Source organism: Ambystoma mexicanum, chromosome 1p (assembly GCF_040938575.1).
Source record: "Ambystoma mexicanum isolate Mex_15411 chromosome 1p, UKY_AmexF1_1, whole genome shotgun sequence".
Lineage (NCBI taxonomy): Eukaryota > Metazoa > Chordata > Amphibia > Caudata > Ambystomatidae > Ambystoma > Ambystoma mexicanum.
Window position 1 is genome coordinate 1,303,370,853 of NC_090921.1, and position 11,945 is coordinate 1,303,382,797.

The 11,945-nt window shown below is 45.4% G+C and overlaps 1 long non-coding RNA gene across 1 annotated transcript; it reads right to left on the reverse strand.

The window, feature by feature from the left end:
- Window positions 1-7,516: 7,516 nt before the first annotated feature.
- Window positions 7,517-11,137, reverse strand: LOC138453304 (uncharacterized). Its single transcript, XR_011260399.1, has 2 exons — window positions 8,734-11,137; window positions 7,517-8,675 (listed from the first exon to the last, which is right to left on the reverse strand). It is a non-coding gene; the product is annotated as an uncharacterized lncRNA (long non-coding RNA).
- Between the last annotated feature and the right edge of the window lie 808 nt (window positions 11,138-11,945).

Below are 11,945 nucleotides of genomic sequence, written 5' to 3' on the forward strand. Positions count from 1 at the left end.
GGAAGGAGCATATTGCCGGTGTACAAAACACCACATGTTTCACCATCTATCTTTATCCTTGCTTCTACCATATACTGTCTAAGTACACAAGCTTGTGGTTCCAAGGCCAGTGCAAATAGAATCAGGGAGAGGGGACGTCCCTGTCTCACCCCTTCCCCATTTATCAGCTTTTCACCATTTTCTCGGTCCGCACCCTGGCCATGACTGTGGCGTAAATCAGTCTGATCCACCAGACAACAGCTGGGCCCAGTTGAAATCTTCTCAGGACAGCCCAAATTCAATGCCTCTAAGAGGGCAGCCCACTTGCCTCTTCCTGACACAATACCACTGCATTTCAGTGCAAACAAGTTGTGTTTTTTAAATTAAATGCCAAATGGGAGATTGTAAAATTGAATTGCTCTGCAGACGCTCTCTAACACCTGAAAGAATACAACCTAGTCCCCAAACGTATCCAATGTTGCATTTGACCTCTTTGTCCGTGTAATCACCGGATTGACACACTCAGCCCTGCGCTGTACTACCTATTTGTGCCTGCCTATTTGAATGTAGCCCCCATAACCGTGAGGTGATATTTGATGTAGTCCCCTGCACCAATATGGCGGGGGCATTCCAATATTGCACGTTACCTACTTGTACCTGCATACTTGATATAGCCTCCTGCACCATGAGGTGAGGCATCCAATATTTATTTTATCTACTTGTACCTGCTTACTTGATATAGCCCCCATCACAAGGTGAGGCTTTCCCAAATTGGACACCCACTCCAATTGCTTCTTCATTTCCAGCCTTGTGCTGTGTCTGAACCGGTTCACTTGCACTTAATGTACCATTCTCCTCTCTCCCTCCTTAGCATTGCTTCTTCCTCCCCAACCTGCACTTCCTCTGCTCCCCTCTCCCCTGCTTTTCATGTATAGCACATGTCTCAAGGCCTAGTAGGAACGTTTTGTTTTTCTTCATCCCTGTTCCTCCCCACTTTGTCTTGATGCGCCTTGAAACACCTTTTTCTGTATAGGTGCTTTATAAATATTCAATAAATAAATACAAATCCCATCTCCCTGAATAGAACACTTTTTCATAGCCCCAGGACACGACTGCACACAGGAGACTCCGGCCCTGTGTGTGTGCAATAACATGATGTAACTGCCTCAAAGTATGACATGTGCTCTGTGAGGAGTCAGTCATGGCAGATGGACACACGGATGGAAATTCATCACAATTCGTCATTTATTGAAATAATAAAGGGTGAGATAAACGCTTATCTTTCCGTAACCTAACAAAACCAAGACTAAAGGAAAATGACCTAGTGTCCACAAAATGTCTGTCCCTCACACTATTAGATACAAAAAAATCATGCAGGAACCATTTGACAGTTTCAACTTTGTAACTCAACATATATTCAAATATCAGGAAAACAGAATCCCTTATGATCTGGGTTGGTTCCCCTTCCCCTGGTTCAATTCAGAATAATTTAAGCCAAAGTTAAATTCAGGAAACTTCTTTTCTTTTGACTAGTTCCACTCTGGGTGGAATACACAGTTCTTGATCTCCAGTATATCCTTCACTTCGCAAAGTGACTTTTCAGTTCAAAAAGATTTCTCTTTCTTAGAACAATTGTTAAAGCTTCCACTTGGCAATTCAAAAAGTCTTTCTCTTCATACATCCATTTGAAAAGTTAATAACAAAGACATACTTTTCTTGAGAGATTGTTCACTCACAGCACATTATGTTTCTTCACAAATAACCTTGATCAGAAAAAATCATCCAAATATTCTACTCCCATCAGGATGGTTACACAACAGTTCATCAAACACAGCAGTGAGATTGCCAATTCCCTTGCACCACAATTAGTTACAACCTTCTACCGCATTTAAAGTACTTCCCTTTCTCTTCTTCCTGGTCCACTTGCCTGCCAGGACTAACCGCCATTTGTCCCCTTCCTGGTATACTACCCTGCCAGGATAAAACTCATACTACTACTTTGTAGTAGATTTGTTTACATCTTTTCACACTTGACTCACGGCCTCTGGGATATGTATTTAGATTTGTAATATCATTGGCTTATAACTTCTTTCATATGTATGCTGCACAGAAGGACAATGATTCTTACATTCATTCAATTGCCATTGGCAATGCAAGTTACAATTCTGTCCCCCTTGAACCTTTCCACTACTGCCTCTTATCTCTTTCCATATAACATATTGGCTGTTGGCAATTTGATTCACAACTCCTGTGACTGCGACATTCAATCTGCCTTGATATTTCTTGGCTTTGACAATGCGGTTTGAGAGTATCATGAAGCAAGACACAGACAACAGGTTCAGGGTTCAAACAAGACACCTTTATTTACTTAAATGTCAGGATGGTGTAAGTCCCTGTGCTAAGATGGGATTTCCCTACATAAAGAAACTAAGGATAGTCTGAGTCAGAATGCTCAACTTAAGTCTGTCTGTGCCAAAACATATACTTGCCCTCAAAACTAAATCTAAACAATATGTAGGGATGCCAGCAACAAAAGAAATAGTGTTCCAAATAAGATAAAGTTTTGAGCTTCTTTCAGCTCTTGGCTTACTTTACAACTCCCCTTTCCCAAGTTCAAAGCAGCTCCAAATAACCTCGGGTTTCACTTTGCCAAGAAAACAACACAGTTCCGAAAAGGCCTAAGGGTTTTCTTCCCTAAGGCAACAACACAGCTCACAAAGTCTTGGGGTTCTCTTCCCCAAGTTCAAAGTAGTTTCCAAAAGGATCTTGGGGTTCCCTTCCCAAAGAAGACAACACAATTCCAAAAAGGCCTCAGGGTTTCCTTTCCCAAGGGAACAACACAATTCATAACGTCTCAGGGCTTTCCCTTCACCAAGACATCAGCTCTCCCAGCTTGAAAATTTACAATCAGTTCAAGTCTCTTGATTCTCAACAGCAGTTCCAAATTGACTTTTAAAATCCTTCAGGCTCTTCAATAGTTTATACAGATTGCTATCTTCCACATTCACTTCTGCAATCTAATTCACAAGTGGAGATTCTTTATCTTTTCTTTCCTTGGCTTTTCCAAGCAGGGTATCCTCGGTCTTGGCACAGTTGTCGGAACCACATGGTCCGCCAATTACAGGTCACGCAACTGATAACTCTAGGTTTTATCGCCCACACTGGTTTCTTTCTCACTGCACCTGTGCTTTGGTTCACATTAACTTTGGATTCTTCTTGGCAGTCTCGTGGCTTTGCCACAGTGTGTTCGTCCACACAACTAACTCCATGGTGCTCACTCTCTTCCACCACCTTGCTTTCATAATCTTCATTAGGGCTCATCACTTGCTTTTCACTATATTCATAAAGCTTCACTCTTTGGCCCTCATTAGGACCCTGGCGCTAAGTGTTTAACGGCGCCGTAAAAGGCTGCAGTGCCGTTAAACACTTAGCGCCTAATTACGAGGTCCCTTTGCGGGACCCGACCTTAACGGCTGGTCTACACCAGCCGTTAAAGTACGGACCCGCAAAGGGACCTTGATGGCAAGTACGGTACCGCAATTTGCGGTACCGTAATTGCCGCCTTCCCCATTCCCATTGAGCCCTATGGGGCAAAAATAGGAATGGGGAAGGGCCATGGCGACATGGGGAATTACCGCCCCGCCAACCTCGGAATGGGGTGGTAATTCCTCATTCCGCCATGGCGGACTCCGGCATCGACCATGGTGCTAATAGCACCATGGTTTAGCGCCGGAGTCCTAATGAGGGCCTTTGTCTTTAAGTGCTCATTACATATGTTTCACACATGCTTTCATGTCACTCGTAGGCTAATCAAAGCTTTCCTTTAATTGGTATTCAATAATGCTTGCAAAGCTTTACTTTAGTCCGGTATTCAATAATGCTTGGTTTATACCCATGTTCCTTCACTTATAATTCAATTTTTGCTCAGTGTTAAAAGAAAAACTCATCGGCCACCAGGGGGCGCACGGATGGGATTACTTTCTGTGTAGGCTCCGCACAAGGGTCCCGAAAAAAGTGGATTTGAGCCCCCACCACGAGACCCCCCCAGCTACAATTTCGACAGAAATTAGCGTCGGAAGTGTTCAGAACATACTGGGAAAAAACCCGGACTGAAACTGAGCTTTTTTCGTAGAGAAACCCCCTCTGCAAGATTGGGCGCGCAAAGGCAGAGCAGGCCTGCGAGATCCTGCTGCGCCCTCCAGCGATCGCAGAGCCGTGATACGCGGGGAACCAGGGGGAATTCAGCGACGCACACCGCTGCCAGGGCCCACCGACAAGTACAAGCACACAGGTACGCACTCCCCCACCTGCGTGAGCTGGGGACCCGGAGGGGGCCCGATCGGGCACTGGGTGCGCCTGTGGGAGGACTGCTGTGGAGCAGGCCCAGTTTACGCGGTCTCCGCTGTCGCTTCATACGCGAGCGCGCCCCTGTCACTTTAGAAGGAGACGACCGGCTCCATCCGCTCGAGTTGTCCCGGCGGCTCATCGCGTGTGGACTCTCCACCTGCATCACGAACAGGGAAGGCAGCGGGCCCTCTCCCGAGTCGCAACTTGGCTGGGGGGCTGCACGGAGCACCTGGACCCCGGAGAGAATGAGCAAGTCAATGCGCCTCGGATCCTTTTAAGGGCGCTAGAAGATCTTAACCAGGCCACAAAAGTTTGAGGGTTGTACCCCTGTCTGTCAGGGCGTGTGCCCTCCTCGGAACCCACGCATACCCCTGAACTTACCAGACCCAGGAACAGTACCCCGGCACCCTGCCTGGGGTGGGCTGCGCAGGCCTCAAACTGATATCTCTCTTCCTTGGGAACTGTTCCGGAGCCTCGTGATGTCCCACACCACAGGAAGCTCCCCAGTTGGATAAAGCAGGAACAGGAAGAACCGAAGGGCAATTAATCACATAAGAGAGGCTATCTGTTATCAGAGCTTTTAATAACATCCCCCGTCACGCTTCGCCACCGGAGGACAAAGCCCGTATACACAGACGTATACTTCTCAATAGACCATTCTGGCGGGGCTATCTGTGTATAGCTGAGACCCACACACCTCACCACTGAGGTCCCGCCACCCATGGACCTTAAGGGCAAATCGGCGAAATATAGGTTTACACCAACCCACGAATCCCTGAGGCCACCCGCCAAGTCCAAGATGTCGACTGCAGGATCTTACGCCGTTGCCACCAAGGCGGATGTTGCTGACCTGCTTACCGAGATGAGAAGCATGAGAGCAGATAAAGGCAGCAAAATTGATAAAATCACACAAAGAATTGACAAAATGGACGACAGGCTGGAACAAGTCGAGCACAACCAAACCTCTCTGAACACGTTGGAGGCACAAATGGACCACCGCATTGCAGAAATAGAACACAGGCAAGAGGAAATATGCCTAAAGGTTGATGATCTCGAAAACAGGGAGCGCCGTAACAACATTCGTGTGTTAGGCCTGCCCGAAAAGGAAGGCGAAACCAACCTTGACCTAAAACGGACCCTACACACCATTCTGAAGCTCCTATTTAGGGATGAATTAGTGGATGAACCCAAAATTGACCGCATCCGTAGGGCTGGAGGCAGACCAGGAGGCCCGAGATTAGTACTGGCTCGTTTTCACAATTATGCGGATAGAGCTAAGATCCTAGAAAAGGCCAGACATGCACCACAACTTTCACTGGGCGAAGCGAACATTTCAATCTACCAAGACTTATCATCGCTCACGTTGGCAATGAGAAAGAAATGCTCCCCAATTACAAGGATGCTGAAGGACAAAGGTATCAGGTACCGGTGGGGTTATCCGTTCTCACTCACCTTTGAGTGGGAGGCCTCGACAATGAAACTTGTTTCGGAAAAGGACATTGCGGACTGTATAGCGGACCTGTTGGGTCACCAGGGAGAAGGATCCTCCCTTGCTGAATCAAAAGGAGGGGAGGGTGAGTGGCGCACTAAAGGCCCGCAGCGCAGGAGGATTCAGGGATCCAGAAAATTCCAGAGAATGAACAATTCACAAGACATGGAACATTAACCCGGATTTAAGGCTGTCACGTTAAACCGCACGTGGCAAGGGAACAATGGGGTGAGTGGTATGGATGAGGCTGAGCGCTCGGGCGCCGCCCGCAAGAAAGTGGAGGGTTTTCGGTATGACGGATGGGGGAGCTCACACTCAGCATGCGTCAACGGTGCACTCGACCCCAGGGTCAGACTTTAAACCTAATTGTTTAATTTCTGTTACACAATCGACAATCTGGGGCCTGTATGTTTAGGGTGCCTTGGTGGAAATGTGCGGTAAAAGGGACACTGGAACGATGCCTAAGAAGGGGGTCAGAATTAATACTTGTAAGTTGCTTTTGCGGGGTTAACAATACACGGTTGGGGGCTCACTGTAAAATATGTTTACATTAGGATAGGATCGCTTTTTTCACGGTTTCCATTGGTGGTCCGAGACTGACTGGGTGATGTCAACCTGGACGGGTCGGACGCTTAAGGTTGGGGGGGAGGGGAGGGAGCAAAGGGTGGGCTGGGAAAAAGACATATGATCCATAAGAAGACGGACCTGGGGGGCGGAAGAACACAAAATGGGACCATGAAGGGTCAAAGCGCGAATTCGAAGGGTCATCCCTTGGACTCTTCAGGACTCGCGGAGACCAGACTCACGAGAAATGAACCATACATTGCATTATCGAACACGACACAGACCATGATGCAGATGACATGGTCGCTTAAGCACTCACATGACGCTCAAGATGTCACCTATATTCTCTAACGACACACTACGCATATGCACACTTAATGTGAAGGGATTAAACTCCACCACGAAACTATCCATGGTGGCCAGAGAATTCAAGAGGTCAAACGTAGATATTCTTTTTCTGCAGGAGACACGATATCAAAGGGGGGAGGAGAGGGCGATTCCATCACATGAGGTAGGCCCTTCCTACTGGAGCTCTGGTATCTCAAAAAGGCGGGAGTGGGGATTCTAATTCACAGAGGCCTCCGGATGTCGACTCTTGAGACTTGTTTAGACAAGGAAGGAAGAACTCTCATGGTTGTGGGGAACATTCGAGGCACAATTGGCACCCTTGCCATGCTCTATGCACCTAACCAAGGGCAGAATAGGTTCCTCCACAAAATCACTGAGAAGGTGTTTAGCATGGCCAAGGGACACATAGCTCTAGGTGGAGATTTTAATACATGGATAGACAGCTCTGTGGATAGACAGACTAGATCCGATGCACATGACCCACCCACCTCCCGAGATGAAGCTGAAATCAAATTAACCCTGGACCTATATGGCCTCACTGACAGTTGGTGCCATTTGCACCCAGCGGATAGGGGCTTCACTTTTCACTCCCTCTCTCATGACACGCTCACACGTATTGACTACATTTTCCTCTCCGATGGCCTCCTGCGTATACTTTTGTCTTGATATTGGGCAAAATCTTCCTCGGGGCCAGCCCTTTGAGAGCAAAAATACCCAATTCAGCCCAAAATACAGGTTCTATTGTGCTGAGCAGTGATCTCATGCTAGTGACAAATGACACCCTCAAAGTGTTATTAGCATATTTATTCTAAGCAGTGAATTTCATATACATTTGGGATTCAAGTTAGAGCATATTACAAAGCATAAAACAAAGAGCAATGCAAAATATAGTGAAACATGGAACTTAGATAAACATAGAGAAACATAGAGAAATATAGAGAAACATAGAGAAACATAGAGAAACACAGTCTTACGTCCCTTAATCTCAGCCCTGGGAGACCTGGGTTTCTCATAAGCTAGCTGTAAAACAAGCCCCGCTCATAGAAAAACAAGGCTGGAGGACACCGTGAGAGCCAATTCCGGGCACCTGACTGTACACGAATCAAGTCCACAGGCGATCTCCCCCTGATCCATGTGTGCATGGATATTTTATAACTTCTTGCTGTCAGTCACCATGACGCACAGTTCCAGAACTTTCCCTGTGCAACTGGCTCATGGAAAAAACCCAGCTCTCTCTGAGATGCTCCCTGCTCGCTCCTACCCCCTCCCTTGTTCCCATCTGCGCTGGCTGAGGAATGTCTTATCAGTACCTTCCCAGAGAAAAGGAAGATTAGCTTGGAGCCAGGGCTAACGTTAGTGAGGCTGAATATTCTAAGGGAAGCAGGGATGTATTAACCCCATCTGCAAGCTCTAAAAGGCATGCACTCATAGCTTAGTGTTTATAGCGCTTAAGACTGGCTATCTAAGCGCTATATAGGTGCCATGATGTTCCAAACACTCCAAAAACCTATTAGCTACATGGCTAGGGGCCCTCCCTGCCTGTCTATCAACAATGTTTAATTTGACCTATCTCATACTAGGCCTGCATATTCCTTGTAGCTCACTACTGCATAATGGAAGTGCTACAACAGACTACTGTCAGCATTTTTAGCACATACTTTGAATACACTATTGGCTTTCAGCGGCTAATGCTGTCATCTAAAGCCCTGATTGGCAAGGTTGCAATTTCGTGTATCACTACATTCCACCCCTATTCAACGTGTGTGCGACAAAATGCTGACTAATACCTATCAATATAGTATTTAGTGCAGCGATAAAGACCTTGGGGCTTTGCAAGAGGTTTAAGCAAACTATCTTATAGCGGTTAGTTAGCGTGGCATGCAAGGTAAAACACTACCTAAACAAAAATGTACACAAAGTGAACAGTGACATATACCCTTGCCAGAACCTGGCCTACACAAAAATACCTACGCCAAGTGAACATGGACATTTACTCTAGCCAAAACCTGGCCTACACAAAAATACCTAAATCAATTTTGTATAACTGATTGTCAGTTAAAAAGCAGCATGCAGTTAAAATGTCAAGGCAATCCAGTGTAGTCTAATCTACAATGCACTATTGCATTTATGTATGGTTACCAATTCTAAAACCTGGCAGCCTTTCACCCTAAGGGCCTACCCTCCCCCTGATCCCAGGGCATTCAAGCGTGACTATGGGCTGTGTGACTAGACACTTCCCCCAGGTAGGTGGAACCCAACCAGAAACCATCTAATTTCGTGAACAAGGTGAACCCATGGGCACCAGGTTGTCTAAATAAAAACAATTCTACTAATTTACATCAAAGCATGGCATGTGTTATTCAAGCAATCAAAAGCAAGCAATTCAATCCATATGTATGCTGGTAACTGTAGCTCTGCGTGCCAGTGTGTGGAGGATGGTCGCCCCCACCCAGTAAAAAGCCAACACCTGCTGATTTAACAATGTTTGCCATACAATGCATTGTGTGTATTTAGCAGTCTTGTTGACCTGCCCTATGGCAGACAAAAATGTCTTCATGTCTAAAATTCTGTTATCTTCAATTGGCTGTCAATACTTGTAGCAGTGCTGGGCATATCAATGGGCCCCACTAGGCCAGAAGTTCTATAGCAGAGCTGGCATCAGAACCCATAGTGGCTAGCTTATAGTGCACAGTTTCTATGTCACAAGCATATAAAGCTCCTGCAATTAATGAATCTAGCTCCCTAGCTACACGCACTCTAGTGATGGGCCATAGAAATGGACTCCATTTGTAGCAGCTTGGTAGTACTAAGGAAACATTGCCTCATGATAAATCTATGTCTAAGTGTAGCACTGTAATAATGAAGGTGTGCATTACCAGTCTACAATTTACATGTTGTCTTACCACTGGAAAATCTAACAGGTTCACAGTGTCTACCTTCTGTGACTTGGAGAATACCCTTCTTCAAGTGGGATATCTACCATATACAATATTAACTTTAGCCACAAACACCATACTACTATCCGGCAGTGGCTGTTTCATCACACCATGGAAAAAATTCATTTAGTCAAGTTATAGTTCATAAGATCTTGGCGAGAACACTCGCTGCAGTTCTTGGTCAGAAAAACATCACATTAGACAAATTAAACAAATGGTATCCATTCAGTGACAAAAGATGCCTGACAATGTGCCAGGCCAGTACTCTAGCAATTCCATGTGGATACTCATTTGCAGCGCTTTTCCAAAGAATTATTCCAAATGTTTACAATCAAAAGGTGACTCTTTGCATTAGTGTGCTGGAGACAGCTGTCTCCACAAAAACATGAAACTGGTTGGTTTAACAAAAAACCGTGTCACACTCTGTGTCATAAAATCAAACATCAAGTCAGTCATGGTTTCATTTACCTGCCTTAAGCTGGCTGTAAAAGTATCCAGTGTTTCAAAGATTACCATTTCAAATTATAGCTCATACACTTGGCAGCATTACTTCAATTAAGAATCTTAACCTACGCACAGGTGACTTTGATGTGCGCACTCATCTTATCTCAAAATAAATTACACTCCTGCTTGCATAATTCTGCTGCCCCAACAGTTCATAAATCATTCTCCTGCCTACGTGCAATGTAGAATATTTTTTTTTTCAAAAAACAAAACATCTCTGGTTAAAGCCATTCAGTTGGAAGAGTAAAACCATTTGGTTTTTTCAGATTCATCTCAACAGTGCATTTAAAAACCATTTTTCAATGTGTTAGCATTCAATTGCTGTGTCACACAGCTGTATGTGGTGCCTGATGTTACAGTCCACAATTCATTGTCCATAGTCCTTTAAACAAGAAAGGGCAAAACATGTCATTTAAATGTGTAGCATCAAATACTTGATAATTAGCCAAGTCTGCACCGTGCCAGTTCAGCAAAAGTTATTACTCTGTTGGACACTATTCGCAGGTTACAGCATTGAGTGCGGTGCAGGGCACGTTAAAGTTGAAATAGCATGTCGCAGTGGCTCGCTTTCTCTGAGAATGCGTCTGACCCTTCTTTGATCAGTGTCACCCACAAACTGCACATTATCTTCCTATATTATGAAATGTCTTGTCGTGCTTTGCCTAGGCAAAATACAAACAGAAATGTTAGGATGTCATCAAAACTTCAATATCAGCGTTATCCACCCCTTCCCATAATACCACCCCCATCTTCAAAAAGTCTCATCAGGTAACTACACACTTTGTCATTGCTACTGCAATTATTTATCACCTTTCTGCATGTTTCTGGGGGCTTATTTACACTCAACCATACGGGGTGTAACTGCCTAATCACAAACTCATTTGTGCAATGCAATCATAGCTGGTCAATGGTACCTCAGACTGATCTGTGCTTTTACAAAGCCATATAGTAAGTACCCAGGTCGCACAATGCTTTCCTTTTTCACCAAAGCGATCACCAATGCCAGGCCCCAACTTGCTTCCAGTGTCTTTTCAAGTCTCTGGTTTTTTCACTTGTCATTTTTTCAAAGGGCGTTTGCTGTTTTTGAACCACTCCTTTGAGTGCGATAGTCTGAGTCAGTTTCTTTTGTTGCTTCAACAAATCATTCATTCTTGCACTAAGCCGTGTGGCTTCTGGATCATGGCTAATGTGCAGTGTTCATGTTGTACTTCAAAGCCCCGCTCTGCATGTTGTCTCTTGCAAAACGGCTAAGCACTTTTTGTCAGTTTTGCTTCCATCTGGAAGGCCATAATGTCTTTGTCAGTTACTCCATCCCTGGCAATGTAGCTTGCAGTTTGCCAGATGTGTATTTTCTCTTCTCAAAGCGCCTAGAGGTTTCTTCTCCAGTGCACAGCGCTTTACTTCAGTTCACATCACATGGAGCATTGGAATGCAGCTTGCACAGCAATAGCGCTTCACTTCACATCACATCACACGGGAATGCGGTTTGCACAGTAATGTCTGTTGGAATGGGCAGCTGTCTTTTCTTGGCCCATTCACAGATGCATAGGTAAATGTTCAGATGTGATGTGCCCGTCTGCCATCCTGCATGAAGCCTTTGCTCCGTACCACAGTTTACTGGGCAAATTCTTTACCTTTTGAACAGCTCTCTGTTTTTGCTCCCCCTTCCTCAGGAATGCAGGCATGTTTATCTTTCGTGTGCACCTGGCAGCGCCATTAGCACGCAGCTTATCTCTTTTGCCTATAACTCTTATACTGTGGCGGCTTCACTCGTTTCA